General features: G+C 44.5%; 1 protein-coding gene across 3 annotated transcripts in view; it reads right to left on the bottom strand.

Annotated features, from left to right (window-relative positions):
• The window catches only part of RIPOR2 (RHO family interacting cell polarization regulator 2), a 109,084-nt gene that overhangs the window by 73,346 nt on the left and 14,987 nt on the right, over window positions 1–20,751 (bottom strand). Inside the window, exon 1 of one of the 3 annotated variants that reach the window (XM_057554265.1) lies at window positions 11,730–11,976. The exons of the other annotated variants lie outside the window; for them this stretch is intronic. The gene's annotated coding sequence lies outside the window, so the exon portion shown is untranslated. Of the gene's footprint in view, window positions 1–11,729; window positions 11,977–20,751 lie in introns of those variants that run through there. 3 annotated transcript variants of the gene reach the window in all.

The raw sequence follows: 20,751 nt of genomic DNA, 5'->3' as shown, positions 1-20,751 counted from the left end.
ACAGAGAGAAGCAGCAAGTAAGCACAAGGGTGCAGCAGGATCCAGAAGCTTAAACACACACGCGCACACACAGATACATCAAGTCGTGGGGTGTGTGGTTAGATCATCAGTCTGCAGTCACACAATTGGTGTGAATTTCCTCTTTGGAACAATGACCTCTGCTCAGTTTCCTCTTCTCTAAAATGGGGCTCATAACATTTACATCGTTAAGTTATTGTGAGGATTAAGGGACATCATGCCTGTAAAGTATAACGCCAGGCACGGAGTATACACTCAGTAAAACAGATGCCTGCAACCACCACTACCATCATCATCAACATCAAGGTCAAGGATATAAAGACAAATGGCCTTACCTAAGCAATGAAAGTTTTATGTTTTTATGCTCTTCTTCATTTTGCTAATCAAGTTGGTCTTGCTAAAACCTAAGATCTCAAGTGCTGAATTCTGGCACTGTAATAAGATTATCATGAAGTTGCAACTCAATTGTCTCAGCCGGCCTCCCCTGTGAGAACGTGTAGGCAGGGAGGAGTCACCCTCAACTCCTTCTGCTAACCTTGCCTGAAGACAAAAATCTGATTATGGCATGTAACTTTGCCTTAGAAAAGTTGAATCTCTTTTTTTTTTTTGTCCAAAACAGAGCAATTGAAGGCCAACTATACATATTTCTTTTTCTCTTCATGAAGTTTCCTTTGATTGCTCCTTTTGGATCTTTAGGAGAACTTGATGGAGGGATAAGAAAATAAGAGTGAAGGTTGACGTGCAAAGTGTCGACTTTTGAACTTCACTGCAATGCTCTGGTTTAATGAGCTCAAATTAACCTCCTCTGTGTCAGTTCCCACATAAGACATTTCTTTTATAATTCATCGCTGGGGGAATTGGCCCTCCGAGGAACTGCTGTATTTCGCATGTCCATCTTCCTGATAGCAGTAACTTCAGTGATAACCGAATATGTACCCGTTTTGGTCTGGCTACAACGAAGTTCAGAGCAAAACTTGCTGCTCAATTGTAGCATAAACATTAATTTTTTAAAGTTAGAATATTGACTTTTCTGAGCTCCTTCTTTTGATACTTATTCTCTTTTTTAATTGTGTATTATTGTAACCTGTCTAAAATGTTTGAAAAGTTATGGAGAATAATTTTTTTTAATAAACTTTAACCAAGTCTTGTTCTTCTCCCAATTACCATAGATGAATTCCAAGAGGCTTTAACAGCTATCTATTGCTTGACAAAAGTCACAAGGATATTTCCATCTGTGTCCACTCATCGTCCCATAATTTGTTCCAGCTGTTTGTTTCGGTTTTAGTTTTTGGAAGCCACTGGATCCCAGAGGTTCCAGACAATGAGGAAACTAGCAATCATTATTATAAATCTCCCATAAATCTTGATAAACGAAATAATCATCATTCCCATTGAATTATTCCCATGAAAGAAATTTTACTCAGGCTAACATAGGGCCCATGAAGATAATTTCTCTTGCACCGATTTGAAAAATGCGCACTTCTGGAAAAGATCAAACAGGAGTTAAGTCAGGGAATCAAAGCTTTTGTTTGGAAAATGATATTTAAATGTAGTCAGTCCAAATCTGAGAACTCTACTTGTGATGCAAATCAAAGGCAAAAAATACTTCTGTTTAACAAACCAATGCAATTTTGCATATCACACACACTGGTTACCGCTTTAAGTCTTTTCTGAAAGAGGGATAGAAGGGTGAACCATGCATGGATTAACCAGCTCTGACACTATTCATTTCCTTCAACTGCAGGTAATTATCCTGTATAATTCTCCTATGCATAAATTAAACTGCATGAATTAACAATGATCTTGTTTTCCTACATTCAGTAATTAAGACAAAATTGATCAAGTGACACTTTACGTGTGGGTATGGATTAGACAATAGTCCTTCTAAAAGGGAAGGAATGACTCCTTTTTTCTCTCAAGTTTGCTCTTTCTCCATTTCCCTCCCCTTTCGTGGGGTTTTCAGATCGGAGGCATTGCGAAGGACAGTTGTTTGCATGAGGAAGGGGAAGGCTTGCCACGGACACGCATCACTTATCAGGATGCATTGTCTACTCAGAGGAAAAGTGTCTGCTTCCCTGTGATCGGGTACCTCTCAGCACAGGCACACTGCTTACTTAGCGGGACTAATGAACCTTTTGGCTGGATGATGTGAAAAAGCTTCTCAGTGATTACAATAAAATCCTGAAGTGTCTCATTAATGCCTTGATATCAACTAAGACTCTCAACCTGAAAATTGCATGGACCATCTGAGTACTGAGTGACTAAGCCAAGTGATCTGGCAACCACACTCCAGCTCAGTTCTGTGGGAGAACTCAGGCTTATGGAACATGCTACTAACCGGCAGTTATAGGAACTCTGAATCTGGGGTCTTTGTATATTTACATCCACAGCTACAGCCCAGACTGATACCAGGCGGCCCGGATTTAAAACTGTACTCTGTCTTTACTAATTTTGCTGAACCTCAGTTCTTGCATCTATAAATTACAGATGGTAATAGTAATTACCTTGGGGTCACTGAGAGAATTCAGTGAATGAATACATGTGCCTGGCACATTGGAAATGCTACTAAATGATAGCTATTATTATTAATATTATTATATAAAACATTTTATTTAGATTCGATGTTTCACTACAGAAGAGGGGCTTTATGTCAACATGAGATACACGTGGACACATACGTAATTCAGAAATTGGGTTTATTTTTAAAAATTGCAATGGCTTCAGACTTCCCTGTGCCTTCATTCAGTATCACATAATTTACTTAAGGGGAGAAGATGCAAGGAACATCTTTTTTGTACATAGAATCTACATGCAAGGTCTACCTGCACTTATTTCCCCCCAATTAGACTGTAAAGGAGTGAGACTCATTCCTTAAATGAAAACTACACATTCTTTCAATATTTTTCCTCAGTACCTCTAGCTTGATAACTGTATATTCACATATATGAAAGCACCTTGAGTTAATGTAGCCCCTTAGCCTCTTCTTGCTTTGGCTGTTTTCTTCCATCAGTGGTGAAAGAGCCATTTTGCAATATTCAGAGCCAAAAAAAAAAAAAATTTACATCTGGAAAATATATTAATGTGAAGAAACACACTTTGAGGATCTAAAAAAATAATAATAAATAACCCTTAAAAAAGAAACAGCACATGCCATTTCTATCCTATTTTAGGCCAAAGACCATTTGACAAAATTCAAAGGGCAAGCTTTTTTAGGGATGTCATGGGAGCCTGCAAAGGGAGCAGTTCCTGACCTTTCTTATGTCATTATCGGGGCAGGTTTCCACTTGCAAAATACAGTGTCAAACTGACATCATTAGTCAGGTAATAAGAGAAAATAGTCATGCTTCAGGCTCTCAATGAATTGGGCTTCAAATAGGCCATATTTTGGTGACTGAAGATGGTGGGCAGGCAGAACAAATCACCCCTCCCTCTCTCCAGCTTAACACTGATTTTGCTACAAAGGCCAGTTGAATGGATGTTCTGGGGTGGCAGACACCAAATGGGAGTGAGAACAGCTCAGCACTAACCCAGCCTCTTAGACACACTGGCACCGTGATTTTAGACAAGACTTTTGTTTTGTTTCCTAATTGGTGAAACCAGGGACATTAATGTTAGCCCTGCCTACATCATGGGGTTCTCTGGTTGAAATGGGATAATGGATGTGATGAAAGTTGTTGAAAACTGCAAAAACCTGCAGAAATATAAGGTACTATGACTTAGACCAATGTATTATTATGTACCATTTCCGAGGGGACCTTGAACTTGAACTTCAGGAGCAATAAACTTCAGGTATCAAGGAAGGAGACATGTGCAAAAAAGAAGTGGTAGAAAAAGAAAGAAGAGCAGTCAGCCTGCTGGGGAGGTGGGCTAACACTCTTCATTGTGTGTTAGTCCGGCTATGTTTCATCTCTTTTCTTCCATCTCCTAAATGGGTCCCAAATTTGACGACACTCCCCAAAGTAAAGATTTGCAGCACCTCTACCTGCCACACTGAGGCAATTCTACTTTCAAAAGAAGTTACCGGGAGTCTTGCTTATTCACATGTTGAATTAGCCAGTATGAAATTCTTTCTCAATGCTACCAATTCCCCTTTTCCTAAATCCTCCCCCAATAAACCAACCAACAAACTGCTTCTGATACATATTTTAAGAATGAGTTTCTTAGGCCAATATTCTACAGCAAGAGAAGGTGGGCTTTAGATTTGGTTATTCTACTACTGACAACCGTCACACTATTTACCTCACAGTGAAGAAATTTGATAGGAATAACACAAGATTGTGGTCTTAATTGACATTTTTTCTGCATCTGACAGCATGGACCAATCCGGTTATTTATTGCTGCGTGACAAATCATCCCAAAATTCAGTGGCCTAAAACAACAAGAGTGAGTCAGGGGTCGGGAAGGGCTCTGCTGGACAGTCTGGCTCAAGGTCTACCATGCAGTCAGATGGTGGCTGGACATGGAGCAGTAGGGAGGGACCAGAGAAGCTGGGTACTGGCCAGGCATCTCTCTCTCTTCTTGTGATGCCAGGCCTCTCCGTGTGGCTGGTTAGTTTGGGCTTCCTCACAGCATGGCAGCCTCAGGATAGTCAGATAGCTTACGTGGTGGCTGATAGCTTCAGGAGCTAGTAAGAAGCTGAGTTATCTTTTGTGATCTAGCCTTAGAAGTCACATTCCCTATTAGTCCAGAGAGCCAGGTTTTTTGAAACAAAGGCCTCATTTCTCAATGGGAAGAGTATCAAAGTCACTGTGTAGGAAGGCCTGTAGGGTGGAAGATACTGTTGAGGCCATCTTTGGAAAATATAGTCTGCCATATAGACTGACTGTATAAATCTGAGATAAGTTGTAGAATGTCAATAATTATCCCTGATACTGATACTTACATACAATCTCTCCTTACTACCACCCTGCCAGTGATAGCTAACAGATCAGATAGTAACTTCTAGTTCAGTAAAACAGGCAACTATTCTGATGCCTTCTCTTCCCCTCCCCCTTGTGCCTTAATGACTTAATAACACTTGTTAAACTTCCTAAAAATCTCAGGCATCCAATTCTGTTCTGCCACATTTACATGCCTCCGTCCCTCAGGGCACTGTGCATATACACCTGTGGCTCTCCAGGCTCCCCATGTGCTCCCACGGCAGCTGCACTGGATATGAGTGACTGGCATTCGATGTCATTCCAACCCCATCTTGGTGCCTTCCAGTACCGAAGCCCAGAAGCTGAAAACATTTTCGAGAATCCCCTGCAGCTCGGATTATGCACATGATGCAGGGGGCCTCCACCAGGTGTACTTGCCACAAGATTTGATGGGGAGGCTGTGGGTATTAGTTTCCTACGGCTGTTATAACAAATTACTACAAATTTAGTGGCATAAGGTGACACACAATTATTAGCTTACAGTTCAGGAGGTTAGAAGTCTGAAATGGGTCTCACTGGGCTAAAGTCAAGGTGTCAGCACAGGTGTGTTCCCTTCTGGAGACTCCAGGGGAGAATCCATGTCCTTGCTTTTTCTAGCTTCTAGAGGTCACCCACATTTCTTCTCTTGGTGCCTCTTGCTCCATCTTCAAAGTCAGCAACGTTGCATCTCTCTGACCCTTCTTCCACAGTCACATGACCACAGCTGGGAAAGGTTCTCTGCTTTTAAGGACTGATGAAATTAGTCTGGGCCCACCTGGAGAATCCAGGATAATCCTAAGGTGCTTGACTTTATCATATTTGCAAAGTTCCTTTTGCCATGTAAGGTAATCTCTTCATTCACAGGTTTCAGGGATTAGGACATGGATATCTTTGGTGGGGTGGGTGACGACACATTATTTTGCCTGCTATGCTATACTTCTGCCTTTTCTGTTGTCACCACTGGCAACCACCTTCATGGACTGTCTGGCTTTTCTGTGGTGCCTTCCTGGCTGGATGTTTCCTGATCGTGGCAGTGGCAGCCTCGTTCTGGAGACAGTAGCTCCCTAAATCAGCAGGCAGCGTCTTGATTACTGATCAGGCAGTGACTCCATTACAACACGACTTTCAAAGTTGTTACAGAAAGCTCGACCTAGAGTGTGTTTCCCTGGCCTTCCTGACCTGACAATTCCATAAGTCATTTTATATCCTTTCTGCCGAGTGGATTCTGTTGTCTGCAACGGAACCCCGATGCATGTTCTCAGTGCTATATCCCTGTGTGTGTCTATCTCTCTCTTTTCTAAGCTCCACATATTTCTGAACCATCACCAAGACAACACTAAATTATATTACAATTTCGGAAGATACAGAGTATTTCAAAGTGGCTAAAAACGCTGCTAAATAACTTTATAAATGAAAAGTATGGCACTGCCGTTCAAGGGTTACCTGGTACTTATACTGGAATCTTCACTTAGGGAAGTTAACCTTGAACCTCCATATATCAGCAGGGTCACATTAATTAGAAGGTAGACTATCACAGTTAAGGCCAAGACCAAGTCACTCCAGGCCTTCATATATAGCAAAAAGTAGGGAAAGCAAATGCTGTACTGGGAATAACCTCTCAGGAGTTGCACTAGCTCCAGGAAACTGTCACTTTGGATTTATTCCCCCTATTAGGGGAAGGAAAAACCGCGTGCCCTTTGTGTTCATCTGTATTACTTTTGTATTTGTGAGGTACCTTCCCCCCACCCCGCTCTTGCCTCTCTTCCAAAAGTCCTCCCAGAAGACAAAGACAGAAAGGGACCAGCTTGAAGAGAATGGAGTCATTGTTCCTTCAGTTCCTTCTTGAACAATTTGTTTGAGAAGGAATAGATCACTTCCAGTGCTAGAGGTGAAAGCCACAGCATTAAACCCCAAAGACAAGTGACTTTATTATACAAGAGTTACAGGACATGGTTCTTCTGTACACAGGTTGTTTTACGGGATGGTCATCGCCAGCCTCGTTTTAGCACCATCACCATTATTAATAGCCTTATTTCATAATCGTGCCCATCTGACCTTTGCCAGGCACGCCGCCTCACTATCGTGAACTTTCCTACCTTCGGTCTTGATCTTAAATCTAGGTCACAGGCAATGAATTCACATTTGATGCCTATGATTTGCTAGGCAGCACGCAAGCCCTGAGGATCCAGGAACGAACAAAATAGACCTTCTGTGCCCTCAGGGAGCTCACCGTCTTCCTAGTCTTCTTATCTGGTGAGTCTTCCCTTTTCCCTTCCATTTATCTGTAATCTTACCATAGGCACGGATGAAATCTTCACTGGCTACTTCATACATAGCCTTTCTCTCCTTCCTCTGACCTCTCACAGCCCTATTTCTAGGGTGACCAAACCGGAATCCTTCTGAGTGAAAGGGGTGCTATTAATAATTATGTTGGGCTTCCCTGGTGGCGCAGTGGTTGAGAATCTGCCTGCCAATGCAGGGGACACGGGTTCGAGCCCTGGTCTGGGAAGATCCCACATGCCGCAGAGCAACTAGGCCCGTGAGCCACAACTACTAAGCCTGCGTGTCCGGAGCTTGTGCTCCGTAACAAGAGAGGCCGTGACAGTGAGAGGCCCGCGCACCGCAATGAAGAGTGGCCCCCGCTTGCCGCAACTAGAGAAAGCCCTCGCACAGAAACAAAGACCCAACACACCCAAAAATAAATAAATTTAAAAAAAAAAGTTAATAATTATGTTGCAACAACAGATGTATACAGGGCAAACCAAGACATGTGGACAGCACTCTGTCCAACACAGTTGGGTTCTTCCTCCTTCTCTACCAGACTGTGCACTTCCTAGAAGGTATAATCAATATCTTACACTTTTATATTGAATGAAAAATCTAACTTTGGCCAGATCCCAGTACTCCCTTAAATTACAAAACACTGAGGACTTGGACTTCCAATGCACCTCAGAAATAAAAATACTTGTTAATTACTTTATTATATTTTTGAATGCTAAATGGTGTGAAAAACATTCCCTTTGTCTAAGACTCTGCCCTCCTTGGTCTGGCAGAGAGCTCGTTTTGATCTTATGAAATACAACATAGAAATATTGCACCTCATTTGCTTTCACCGTTGAAAGGAAATCTAATTTTCTTTTTTAATTAGTGTGATAGACATGTGAAAACATTCATCTCCACGCACTGTTCATCAGCGTCATGTAAACCATGCGCACAAGAAAATAAGTCGGAGTGGCTTCTTTTCTTGATGGTGTCCAGGGAGGCCACCCCAGCATTGGGCCATGTGTAAAATGATCTTTTCTACATAGCCAGCCACATTCTGAGAAAAACATCTATTATTATTTGGGAATACTTCGAACTAAGGTGGGATGAGTGTACAGTGACCAAAAAACAAAAAACAAAAACAAAACGAAAAAGCCAACAACAACAAACCTTGGCCATTCAGCCAGAGAGGAACTTGGTGGCCTCAGAGGGGAGATAGGAAGAGGGAGGAGGGCGTGTGGGTGTTTCGATATTAATTCATTCAAGATCTGTGCATTGAGTGCTTTTGTTTAGTTGAAGCGGCTGGAAGGCCTCCACGTGCACAATGGGGAGGTTTTCATTTTCAGGGGGAAAATGTTGTGCGGAGAAGCTGTCTAGAAGGATGTGATTTTGAAAGCGGAGAGGAACGAAGCCAAAGGAGGGTTCCCTCCAGATGAAAAGGCACATAGTCATAATCGTTCTCCTTTGTTGAACAGATCTTTCAAATAATCACTGTGGGGTGTTTACATGACAACTGCTTTACGGAGCCATCCCGTGTCTAGGTTTGCCTTTGGGGAACCAATTATGTGCTGCTGGCCTATCTGCACCTCCTCTCCCCACCCCCAGCCCCAATTCCCTTGCTTCACTGTCTGTTTTCAGCTGGTATTCTTTTCTGGTTGAATGGCCACAAACACAAGCTGTCTATCTCCTCCAGCTCGTGGAGTTCAGCTTGGCAGATGAAAATAGCCTTGGTAGAGGAGCTGTTCAGAAGCACGAGGCCCTGCTCATGGCCACCAGGGCAGAGAAGGCCCAAGTGGAAAGTCAAATCTGCCATCGCCCAGAGGAGCACCCACTGCATAAACAAAACGGACTTTCACTTTACCGCCACCTCCTCCCAAGAAAAGGCAGAAACTGGTTTTAGACTTCTGACTTCTTTGCAGAATAGAAACAAGACAGCTTTTTATCTTTTTTCCCCAACCCACTGAATGAAATGAACAGTAAAAATAAAACACTGTTTGCAAACGCTCCAACCCCAGGGACTGTTGTTCGCCCGATTCTACCATTTAATGTGAAACGTGCGGGCTGTGCTGCTCACCCTCCGGAACTGCCTTTGCCTGTGTTTTAGTCTCTTGACACCAAGGGGTGAGCCAATAATCTGTGAATTAACCCAAAATATAGCAGGGAAGTGACTTGGTTATATTCAGAAGTGAGCATGTGGTTGGTATCACAGCTGGGCTGTGGGGTTTAACTACACCAGGGATGTATCCGTTTAGCAACCTCAGACTTAGGGCAGGACACCTGGCCGTCATCGGCAGGGCCCCAAGTCAATGGACTTCAATACTAAAGAGTAGAATTTGATATGAGTTTAGCTACCAACACCTGTAGATATAAATATCTCCTTCCCAGGCCCCTTGGTTTCTCCAGGTCACCCTTGAAAAGGGATGGGTCCCTTTTCTGCTGGAAATAATTTGACTTTGCAGTCAACAAAAAGAAAGAGAGCCATTGTTGGCACTTGTGTTTGGGTACCCAGAATTCTGTGCAAGTCCCTAGTGCAGGCTTTTATTAGCTTTTCCTCGCTCTAGCTTGGTATTTCTTTATATTTATACATAAGATAAAATATTTAAAGCAAAAATCTCACACTGGATTTGCAGAGGAAGAGAGAAGCAGCACCCATTGGGCGCCTTTCGGAAAAGCAACATATGCAGTACAGATTCTCCAGTATTCAGGTTTTCAGATGCTTGGATGCAGCAGATTTTTGGACAAATGTATCACCTTCCTGGGGAAGAGACAGGATTAGGCAGTATCTCTACTGAAGGGGGAGCTGGGCACAAGAGGCTGAGCCTGAAGGCTGGGCTACCAGGGGCGGTGAAAAGCAGGGAGGCCCTTTCCTCTAGTGGCTGTTACCCTGAGTAGACACACCCCTGCGATTTGCTCCTACAGAAGGTTAGCCACTGGCTGCTTCCTAATTAACCACTGGAGAGTAGCCTGATGATGCTCCTTCTTGAAGAGTTCACAGCTGACATCCCTTGCTTGGAACAGCAGCTAAAACAGTCTGATGGAGACACAATGGAGGTGGAGGGTGGGTGGGTGGGGATCAGAGGGAAAACTCAGAGGGTCCAAAAAGGCTGGAGGAGGAAGAGGAAGAGGGGAAATAGGTGAATAGGAATATCCTGGGGTGGGGGTGGGTAGGAGGAGAGGAACATTCTCAGAGCCAGATAACCCTGATAGAAAACAAAAACGAAGAAGTGATCATGTGTCAGATAACAAAGGGGCAAATGCTCACAGAAGATGCCCAGTCCCATACGGAGCGCCAAGTATAATCTCCTTGGGAATGGGGGCGACGATTAGTCCCAGCCCTAGAACTTCAACCAACTGCATGGCTGTGAGCGTGCAAGTGGGGAGCAGGGAGGAAAGACGGACCCAACATGTTTTCCAAGACAATCATGATTGTTTCCCCCGGAACCAAAAGCTTAAACGTTTCCTCTCTGTCACTCGAGCAACACGTTGGTATCTTCAGGATAAGAACCTTCCACGCTGCCAACATCCCCTCTGCACCACCCCCGCCCCTCCCCCCAACAAAATCCGCCCGGTTATCTTGCTTTTCCACTTGCTCTCTTGCTCCTGCGGGAGCTGTCACTTCGCACGAGGGACTGGCACAGCGCTTCTGCCACCTTAACATCGGGATGGCTTCCGCTTGTCTAATTTCCAGCAGCACCTACTCCCTTCTAACATGAGGTTCTCTATCCGCTCCCCACTACCCTGGGGGAGGGGGATAGGAGGGTACAGTCTCGCGGTAACAGAGTCGCAGATGCTTCTCTTCTCTAGACCATCTCCCAAGCCGCAGAAACTTGCAGGGGTGCTCCGGCCCTCAGGTGCATCATCACCCACCCCACTCCTACTCACCCCCCGCCGTTCTTCCAGACACTGGTTGGCATCAATGCAACAAATTTCTCCTTCTTGCTCCTCCTGCCAATTCTCATCCCCCCCCCCCCGGTCACCCCACATTGCCAGTTTGTAATTCAGACATGCCGGGATGAGGCTGGTTCGTTGCCAAGCTGAATCCGGGCAGCCTGGGGGCAAGTTGGGACCCCAGAGACTGCGATCTCAGCCCTAAGCTGGACTCCCCGTGGGCGCTGAGAGTGCCGGAAGTCGTTCGGTGGCAGCCAGCAGCTCAGGACCCGCATCCCGGGGCGCTCTCACCCCCCCACCCCGCCCGCCACAGGGCACCTAACGCCCGGCCACGCGTGTCCTAGCCCCAGAAATGCTCCAGCCGCCGGGCACTGCCGGGGGCCCCTTACCATCTTCTGGGCCGGTCGCTCCACTCTCCTGGGCATCCCTCGGTTCTGACTGCAAAAGTGCTTGTGCCCTGCACCGCTCGGCAACTTCGCGTCTCTACCCTGTGGGCATCAGAGACCCGAACCCTCCCAGACGGAGGAAGCCGAGGACGCCCCAGTGCCAACGGCTCCTTAACAGGCAACACTCATGCAAGCCGAGGACACCCTCGCCACACAGACCTCACTCGGGTTGTCAGCAAAATCGAGCAAAAAAGAACAAATAAAAAGGTGCTCATACCTAAAGACGAAGGCTCCTTGTCATGACAGGAGGACACTTGAGGTCTCCGGCTTAGAATAACAGCCTCCGTGCCAATGCAATGCCCCGGGCCGCCCGCACCTCCGGCTTTGCAGCTACCCTGAGCGCGCTCACTCGGCTGAAGGGACAAAGGGTCGCGGGAAGCAGTCGGGTCCCCGCGTCCAGGCCCCGGCGCCGGCGGCCCTCCCACGTCGGCTCCCGGCAGCTGCGGCGCGGGCTGAAGTTGCGGGGCCGGCAGCGCGTGGAGCGAGCGCGGCGGCCGCGCGGGGGGCGGGGAGCGCGGAGCGCGCGGGGGGCGGGGCTCGGCCGAGGGGCCGGCGGCGTCACCCGGGCGGGGAGGGGGCGGGGGAGCCAGATGCTTGACAGTTACTTCAGCCCAACTCCGAAGGGTGAGCTTTGCTGTCTGCGTCCAGCGGATCGCCGCCACGCCGAGCTCCTTGGCACTAGCTGGTGTCACCGCTTTGGAGTTCTCCTTCGAATTCGCGCAGGAGACCGAGTGCATCGGAGGGAGAGGGCAGGGGAGAACAGCCGAGGCCATGAACGGCCCTTTCAGCTAACCTTTTGGTACTTCAAAGAGAGGCTGTGTATTGAAACAATGCGCTGGGGCGACTCTGGTGGTGGTGTGTGTGTTGTGTGTGCGTGTGTGTGTGTGTGTGTGTGTGCGTGTGGTGGCGGGTGAAGTTGGTTGCCCACGGCATGACGTTTGCTTTGTATGGGCTCTCCTCTAGGGCCTGTTTGAGCAGAGAGATCTCATAACAATGGGGAGAAACAGAATTGTTTTTTTTTTTCTTTTAATTTTGTTTTGGTGGATTTGAACTATATATATAAAGGTTTCCTTTAGGAAAGTGTGGATATGACAGACAAAGACATTCCATAGAAAGAGTCTTTGGAGTGGAAATTGTCCAAGACAGGGAGTCTACAAAGACCCAGAGACAAGGTCTCTGCCTCCGTCCTTAAATAGGGAATCCCTTATAATAACCTCAGTTTCCTTATGTGTAAAACCACCATTCTGAATAAATTGTGTACGTAGAATATGTTAAATAGAATGGTACTGCAAGGTGAATCCGCCCTCCCCAGCTTGAAATTCAGTCACCTTGTGAGGGAGTAAGAGTCGATGAACATAGATATGAACCAAAAGGGAACATTTGAGGACACTGTGTCCTTATCCAGTTGTGATAAGGAGACTGCATCCTCAGGCCTGGACTCTAAAGCCACCCAAATCATAGCCTAATCAATGACATCATAACCGACCAATGATACAACAGTAGGAGCAGAATGCGCTTGATGCCTAGAAAGGGCACCCCAAAGCAAGCTCTGGTCACTGTGTCTCTGCCTTCAACCATGAAGGGCAGCCTGAGCGGTGAGTGCCTTGACAGGCTGAACACTTCATGACAGCTGGATTTTTCCAGACACCCACCTCCCTCTGTCCTTCTTCCAACTTACTAAATAGTTCCTGACAGCACTCAGTCTTCCCACATACACTTTCCTTCAGAAGAGAAAATGTGTTGAGCACATGATACGAACATTCCAGTCTTCCTGGCAACTAACTCCTCGTATGTGTTCAATATTGGTATTCTGGTCAATATACGTGTCCCTCGTGAGTTTGGTTGACTTGACGTAATCCTTATGATGCTGAACACTACTGTTCATTGGCTATCTTCTTTCCTTTTTTAAAAAAATCTTTATTGGAGTATAATTGCTTTACATTGTTGCGTTACTTTCTGCTGCACTCAAAGTGAATCAGCTATATGTGTACATATATCCCCATATCCCCTCCATCTTGAGCCTCCCTCCCACCCTCCCTATCCCACCCCTCTAGGTCATCACAAAGCATAGAGCTGATCTCCTTGTGCTATGCGGCTGCTTCCCACTAGCCATCCATTTTACATTTGGTAGCGTATATATGTCAATGCCACTCTCTCACTTCGTCCCAGCTTCCCCCCCACCCCGTGTCCTCAAGTCCGTTTTCTATGTCTACGTCTTTATTCCTGCCCTGCCACTAGGTTCATCAGTACCGTTTTTGTTTGTTTGTTTGTTTCCCATTGGCTACTTCTTATACCCTAGATTCTGGAGCAGATACTTTAGAAGCACTGTATCATTTATTCCTGACTATAAGTCTGCAGTAGGTATTATTGCTCCCATTTCATGGATGGGAAAACCAAGATTCAAGGAAGTTAATGTGAGTTGTCCAAGGTGACACAATTGAATCAACTTTAGATACATGTGCAAAAGCTGGGTTTTGGCACCTGCAAACATGGGTGGTAGTGGCCCCACTATCCTGTCTGTCATAGATCCTTGTTTTTCTCTTCATTCTGGACCTGGGTTCATCTCTGTTGTATCCCTGTTGATACTTGACAGCTGAGCCCAGGTTTTGTGGGTATTTCTTTACTCTCCTTTCTCACTTCCTTTTACCTATCTGATGAATCCCCCAGTCCTTTTCAGCATCAATAAATCTGAAAGTCACAAAGGTCCAAACAGCTGCACAACTCCCATAGCACCCCTTGGCCTCTTGGTAGCTATTAAAATGGCCATAAATAAAACTGCTATTGAAACATTCATTCATACAATAAGTACTTGTGGAGAACTGAGAAAGGGACAGGAGATAAAGGAAAGAATGCTCCCCCCACCCCCACCCCTCAAAAAGATTACAACCTAAATGGCGATAATGAGATCAAGAATGGGAGCTGAATGACATTGTTTAAGACAATGGTGAAATAGACCACAAGGCCAAGTAGGATTAAGTCAAATGATACACTCATCCCCGACCCCCCCCCCACCCCCGCGCTAACTAAGCAAAACCAGCGGGAGAGAGAGGATGGAACCTGGATACTCTTCTTAAAAGATAGTTAGAATTAGAGCAAGTGAAAGAGAGGCAGTTCTAAAGGTAGATTGAGGCACTTTACAGAGGACTAAATGGGGTTCTAGGAAAGATCTGCACATAAACAGCTTAGAGGGGTATTCAAGGCCCCACAGTGGGGCCTCATCAACTCATTCAGTTCATGGCTTTAAGTCATGTTCATGTGCTAAAGATTCCCAGATTTACATTCCAACTCAGAACTCTCCTCTAAGGTCAGATATCTGAGTACCTACCTAAAATTCCTGTTAATTTCCTGCTGGCCAATTCTTGATTCTCCTCCCCAAAAACCAAACCTGGTCCTCCCCTATACTTAACCATCTTAGTTAAAAAAATAAATAAATAGCACCAATATCCAACCAGTTGCTAGAGGGCCAGAAATCTAGAAGTCGTTACTGATGCCTCTTTTTCCTTTACCTCCCACACGCAATTCATCAACAAAACCTGTTGCTTTTGTCTCCAAGACACTTCTCATTCTTGGTTACTCTCTCCAGCTCTACTGCCATCACCCTTCTCTGAGATCCTTCATCTCTAGCGTGTATCGCTTATCTCCTTGCCTCCAGTTTTCCCTTCCCTAGAATCCATTCTCCACTGTGGCGGGCCAACTTTAAGATGGTCCTAAATGATTCCCACCCCCTAGTATTCACACCCTTGTGTAATCCCTTCCCCATGAGCGTGAGTCTAGTGACTTACTTCTAACCAATAGAATATGGCAAATGGGCTGAGATGTCACTTTCATGATTAGATTATAAAAGGTTTTGACTTCTATCTTGCTAGCTGAATCTGTCCCTTGTTGGCTTCGATAAAGCAAGCTGCCATGTTGGAGAAGCTCATGTGACAAGGAACTGAGGTCCTCTGTTCAGTAGCCCACAGAAACTGAATCTCGCCATCATCATGTTAGCTTGAAAGTGGATCTGTCCTCAGTCCAACCTTCAGATGAGACCCCAGCCCTGGATGACACATTGATTGCAGCCTGAAGCTAAGCTGTGCCTGGACTCCTGACCCACAGAAACTGTGAAATGATAAGCATGTGTTGTTTTAAACAGCTGAATTTGTGACAATTTGTTATGTAGCAATAGATAACTAATACAGAAAGAGTAATCTTTAAAAATAAAAATTATGCTGCGGTCACTCTCCTGCTTAAAACCCTGCCTTCATTCCACATTTATTATAGAATAATATCCAAATTCCATGCCAATGCTTACAAGACCCTGGTAAGCCAATCCCTTCTAGTCCTCCAGACTCACTCATGCCTCTGGCTTCCCTCTTACTAAGCTCAGGTTTACTGACTCAGGTCACAAGGGTCTTCTTTCAGTTCCTTAAACACGCCAAGTCACTTCTAAGAGAGTTCTTCCCTGACCACCCACATCTTTAAGTATATCCTTCCCCTCAGTTATTCTTTTTGAATGCCCTGTGCCTTTTATAGCACCAATTGTAAATTGTAATGGTTTTCTTTACCTTTTTAGTTGTTCTTTGTCTCTTTTTCACTGGACTGTGAGATCGTAAGGGTAGAGACTGTTTCTGTCTTATATACCATATCCCCACAGAGAACAAGAGCTCAATAACTACTTACTGAATGAAAGATGAATAACTCTGCCATTCTGGAGCACACCTGTACTCTTACCTCGATCTTTTTATTACCTTGTCAACACTGCCCCCCCCAGCCTATCTCCATCCATGTAGCCTTCATCCATTTCCTAATAGCCACATCTATTCATCAAGATCCAGTTTCAGTACTCTAGTTTGCATCTGTTTTTCCCAGATCTCTTGCCCCATTCCCTGCCCTCTCACTTCAGAACTTTCATAACATCTTAGCTCTTAACATCTCCTGAGATGCTGGGCACCTGCCACCTTGTATTACAGCTATTTGTGTAGAGTCGGATGGTTCCAAACATTTCTCCATTTACCTCATTCTAGAGATAGAGGCCTGGAAAGAAGCACAGATGTGCAGGAAAAGTCTTGGGAGAAATAAGAGCTACTGCAGATTAGCATCAGAGCTAATAGGCTACCTAGGAAAAATCTGGGGGGTGGGAGCAGGGTCTAACACCTCCCCTGGAGAGAAGCAGACTTTCTATTTCCCCACTATCTTAGTCTGCTAGGGGTGCTATAACAAAATACCACAGACTGGGGGGCTTAAACAACAGAAAGGTATTTTCTCACAGTTCTGGAAGCCGGAAGTCCAAGATCAAGTTTCTGGCTGATCTGATTTCTGGTGAAGGTTCTCTAATTCATCTACCTCAAAAACTTCACTGGTCAAAGCATTCAGAGATTCCCTGGTGAAGCCCTTAAATCTCATCCAGGGAAACAGTGAAGGCCAGAGCTTGTTAGGCATTGGGGTGGGGATGTTATAGAAAACTCTGCTAGTGTGAGAGTTTGTCACTCTTTAACACCAATGGAAAGAAAGATTCCCTCCAAAGGAGTAACAGCTTAACACAAGTTCCCCTCCCCCTGTCCCACCCATGTATCAATTTTAATTTAAAAATCCCTAGGTACAAACGATAGCTATTATTTCAACAAGCTATTATTTCAACTCAGGTGCCAGGCACTCTGCTAAGGGAAGGAGCCACAGAGGTAAATAGGAAAGTCATGGAACCCATCTCGGGGAGCCTGGTGGTGAGAACAGTGGTAAATAACTGAGGTGGGTGTTATGAAAGAGGAAGTACTATGGGTGCTATGGGAACTGTGATTATTTTTGGTGCCACAAAACAGGGTGTTTGAACTTCAGCAGCACTGAAAATGGTCTCTTCTAAAAACTGAATTTTATCCTGTTTTTCTCTCATGGGCATTTTTAAAGCCAGTTTTTATTTAGGGAACAGAATTGGCAATGCCAGGCTGATTGTTCTTTGCGCCACCAATCAATCCTAGTAAATGCATAATTCATTAGAAGAAAGCAGAAGAGCATCCAAAGTGCAGCCAATTTAGTTTCCTCATTTAGAGCATCAGATATTTAATGCAGAATTCAGAACATGTCTGAAGACCCACTGCCATTGTGCAATGAAGTAGATGCTCTGATCAGAAGGTCCCGGAGATTTGGTTATATCTAGGGACCTCTATCCATTTATATTCCTATATATTCCTTCTGCCTATGATACTTCCTACTTCTACCTTTTTTGCTCGGGCCATTTTCACTGCCTGGAAATTTTCCGCTGAGAATTGCCCATCACTTTTTCTTTTACCTCTGATGTTTGTCTCTGAAAACCCTATCTAGCCTATAAAGCCCTGTTCAAACACTACCTCCTTCCCAATGCCTTCTTGGCCCTCTAAACCCTACCTGCATCCTCCTGCAAGTCCCTTGTGTGTCCCCTGAATAAGACCCTATCACACAGCTTCCTTCTGTCATAAATATTTGGTACACATCTCCTCATCAGTTTATAAATTCCTTGATGTCAGGAACTATGCTTAGTACCACTTACAAGATTGTAACCACTATATTAATGAGCATAGAGAATTGTCGGTGAATATTGACTACGTTAGGAATGAGAGCATACAGTGCCCCTGCTGCCTTCTGTCACCTTTTCTCTTGGAAAAAGTGCATAACAAGCCTGTATTTATTGACATCAGAGCTGTACCTACAGAAGTATGTTTCCACCTGCCAAATGACAGCTGGGTCTTGCTTGCTGCTTTCTGAACTGGTGAGAGCAAAACCCCATTTTCCTTTGCCCACGTCTGGTACTGATGATAAGGTCCTCAAGGGAGTAAACATCTCAAGCTGTTGTTTTCTTACCATTGTCACATGCATCTGCTTGCACAATGGGAAACTAGTTGGGCCAACACCCTTAGCATTTTAGTATGTCCCAGGAGTGGATGTCCCAGGGGGGCTGAAATCAGGCCTATGCATTAAGGCAAATGGTCCCAATCTTAAACCCTGCCTTCACCCCCACTTCTAGCTTCTGCACCAAGTGACCTGGAAGTTGCATGGGTGGAAGATAGCAAAATGTTCAAGGCTGACAGGAAATAAAACATGTCTTACATGTAGCAAACAATCCCCTTCTGTCCAGCAACCTGAGATTGGATTTCTCACACATTATTATTATATTACATGTAGAGGTCATTTTCTGCAATAATACAGTCTATAAAAATCACTTCCCAATTTTTTGGTCTCAAGACCCATTACACAATAACATAATCTAGACTAGCCATTTTATATAACATATATATATATATATATATATATATATATATATATATACACACACAGACGTTTATGTGTATATGTACTTGGAGGGCATTATGCTAAGTGAAATACATCAGACAGAGAAAGACAAATACTGCATGATATCACTTATATGTGGAATCTAAAAAAAACACAACAAACTAGTGAATATAACAAAAAGAAGCAGACTCACCAATATAGAGAACAAACTAGTGGTTACCAGTGGGGAGGGTAAGGGGAGGGACATTATAGGGAAAGGGGGTTAAAAGGTACAAACTATTAGGTATAAAATAAGCTACAAGGATATAATATGGGGAATATAGCAAATATGTTTAATAACTATATATGGAATATAACCTTAAAAAATTGTGAACCACTATATTGTACACCTGTAACATATATAATGTTGTATATCAACTGTACTTCAATTTTTAAAAAACCCACCTTTATATATATAACATAATCTAGACTAAACCCTCTTATATTTTTAAAAATTGTTGAGGACCTTGGGGACCCCCTGAAAGAGTCTTGGGAAACTTGATGGCTTCTCAGACTATATTTTGAGAACCTCTGCTCTAGACTGACAAACATTTTGGTAGAATATTAACTTTGTAAATTCCTATAGCTCTGAACCCGTAAGGCCGAAGGTAAATAGTATAAATCTAATTTAACAAATATTATTGCACAAAGATATTAAAAGAAGTATAAAATAATGCAGAATGAATGTAGAAGTGACTGGAAGCTAGCACTATGCACATGTAAACACAGTGCTAGGTACTTGACATGTAGACTCTTTTTAAGGTTCTAAAATGGACTTTTCCTTCATAATGAATCCCTTCCCTTTTCTCTCATTATTAGGGGAAACATAAAAGAAGAGATTTGTCTGTACGGTTCTCCAAGGTGATTTATTTATATTGTGTCCCCAGGCCCCCTGCAGTCCCTGGCTTGCAGGTTGTCCCACGTGGCCCCTTCCTGTCCATTCTCCACCTTTCTCTCTCCTGCTTCCCACCCTGGGGGTCCCCAGGTAGGGACCACATCAACGACTGCCCGGTGATGTCCAGTAGGGCTTGGCCAATGGGGAGCCCCAACAGGAGATCGGAAAAAGGTAAAGGAATGAGGTGAGGATATTAATTACCTGGCTTCTCCCTCTGAGGTCACATTGGGCTGGCTGTGCCCCTTCGTAAAAGACAACTGCTCTCCCCACTACCCCCTCAAGGCAGCCCTCTCTACACAGCTCTCTCTCCTTGCAGATTCTAGCAACCTCTTCCTCTCCCAGCCTTTGGAGCCAGGTGGTGTTGGCCTCTCTCTGCCCTCTGGTTCCCCCACAATCCACCCACACCTCTGTAAGTCATCTCTTTGTAAATAAACCTTCTTGGAATTATTCTAATGTGAGCTATCAGTTTCCTGACATTGCCCTGACTGATACACATTAACAATAGTGTACTGATTATTGAAAAAAAAAATTAAATCTGTTTTTATCCAGTCATTCATATTTTTAAAATATTTCTTAAGTAACTCCTTTAATTATTTTCATTTCTCTTTCAATTTTAGGCAAGATCTGTTGTTAATCTCGTTCAATTCCTTTCCTCCTTACTGTCCCCCAACGATGCACAAATCTTTTCGAAGTTTGGTCCCTCCCTAACTCATGAAATTGAGATCGTTAACTTCAGGAGGTGATTTTAGGAGGAATTACAGGCCCAGAAGCCATTTTACTTAACACTTTGTCACTGGTTGTTAATCTTCACCATCTTCATGGACATTATTCTGGAGTCCAATTCACATTGGAAACAGGTCTCTGAGGTTAAACGGCTGTCACTACCATTCAAGCAAAGCTAGAGAGAGCTGGAGGCAGTATCAAGGTACCTTAGAACACAAGGGAAAGATTCTGAAGCCATGACAGAGGTTCCTCCTGGCTGTTCGCTCTTCTCCACAGCTGCTCTCATATTCCTGCTCCTGGGCCTTGAGTTCAGCTGCATGTTTCAAAGGCCAGGGCCGCC

This window comes from Balaenoptera acutorostrata, chromosome 10, assembly GCF_949987535.1.
Source record: "Balaenoptera acutorostrata chromosome 10, mBalAcu1.1, whole genome shotgun sequence".
In the NCBI taxonomy this organism is placed as follows: Eukaryota; Metazoa; Chordata; class Mammalia; order Artiodactyla; family Balaenopteridae; genus Balaenoptera; species Balaenoptera acutorostrata.
The sequence above is the reverse complement of the archived record's forward strand: the minus strand, read 5'-3'. Positions and strand labels throughout refer to the sequence as shown.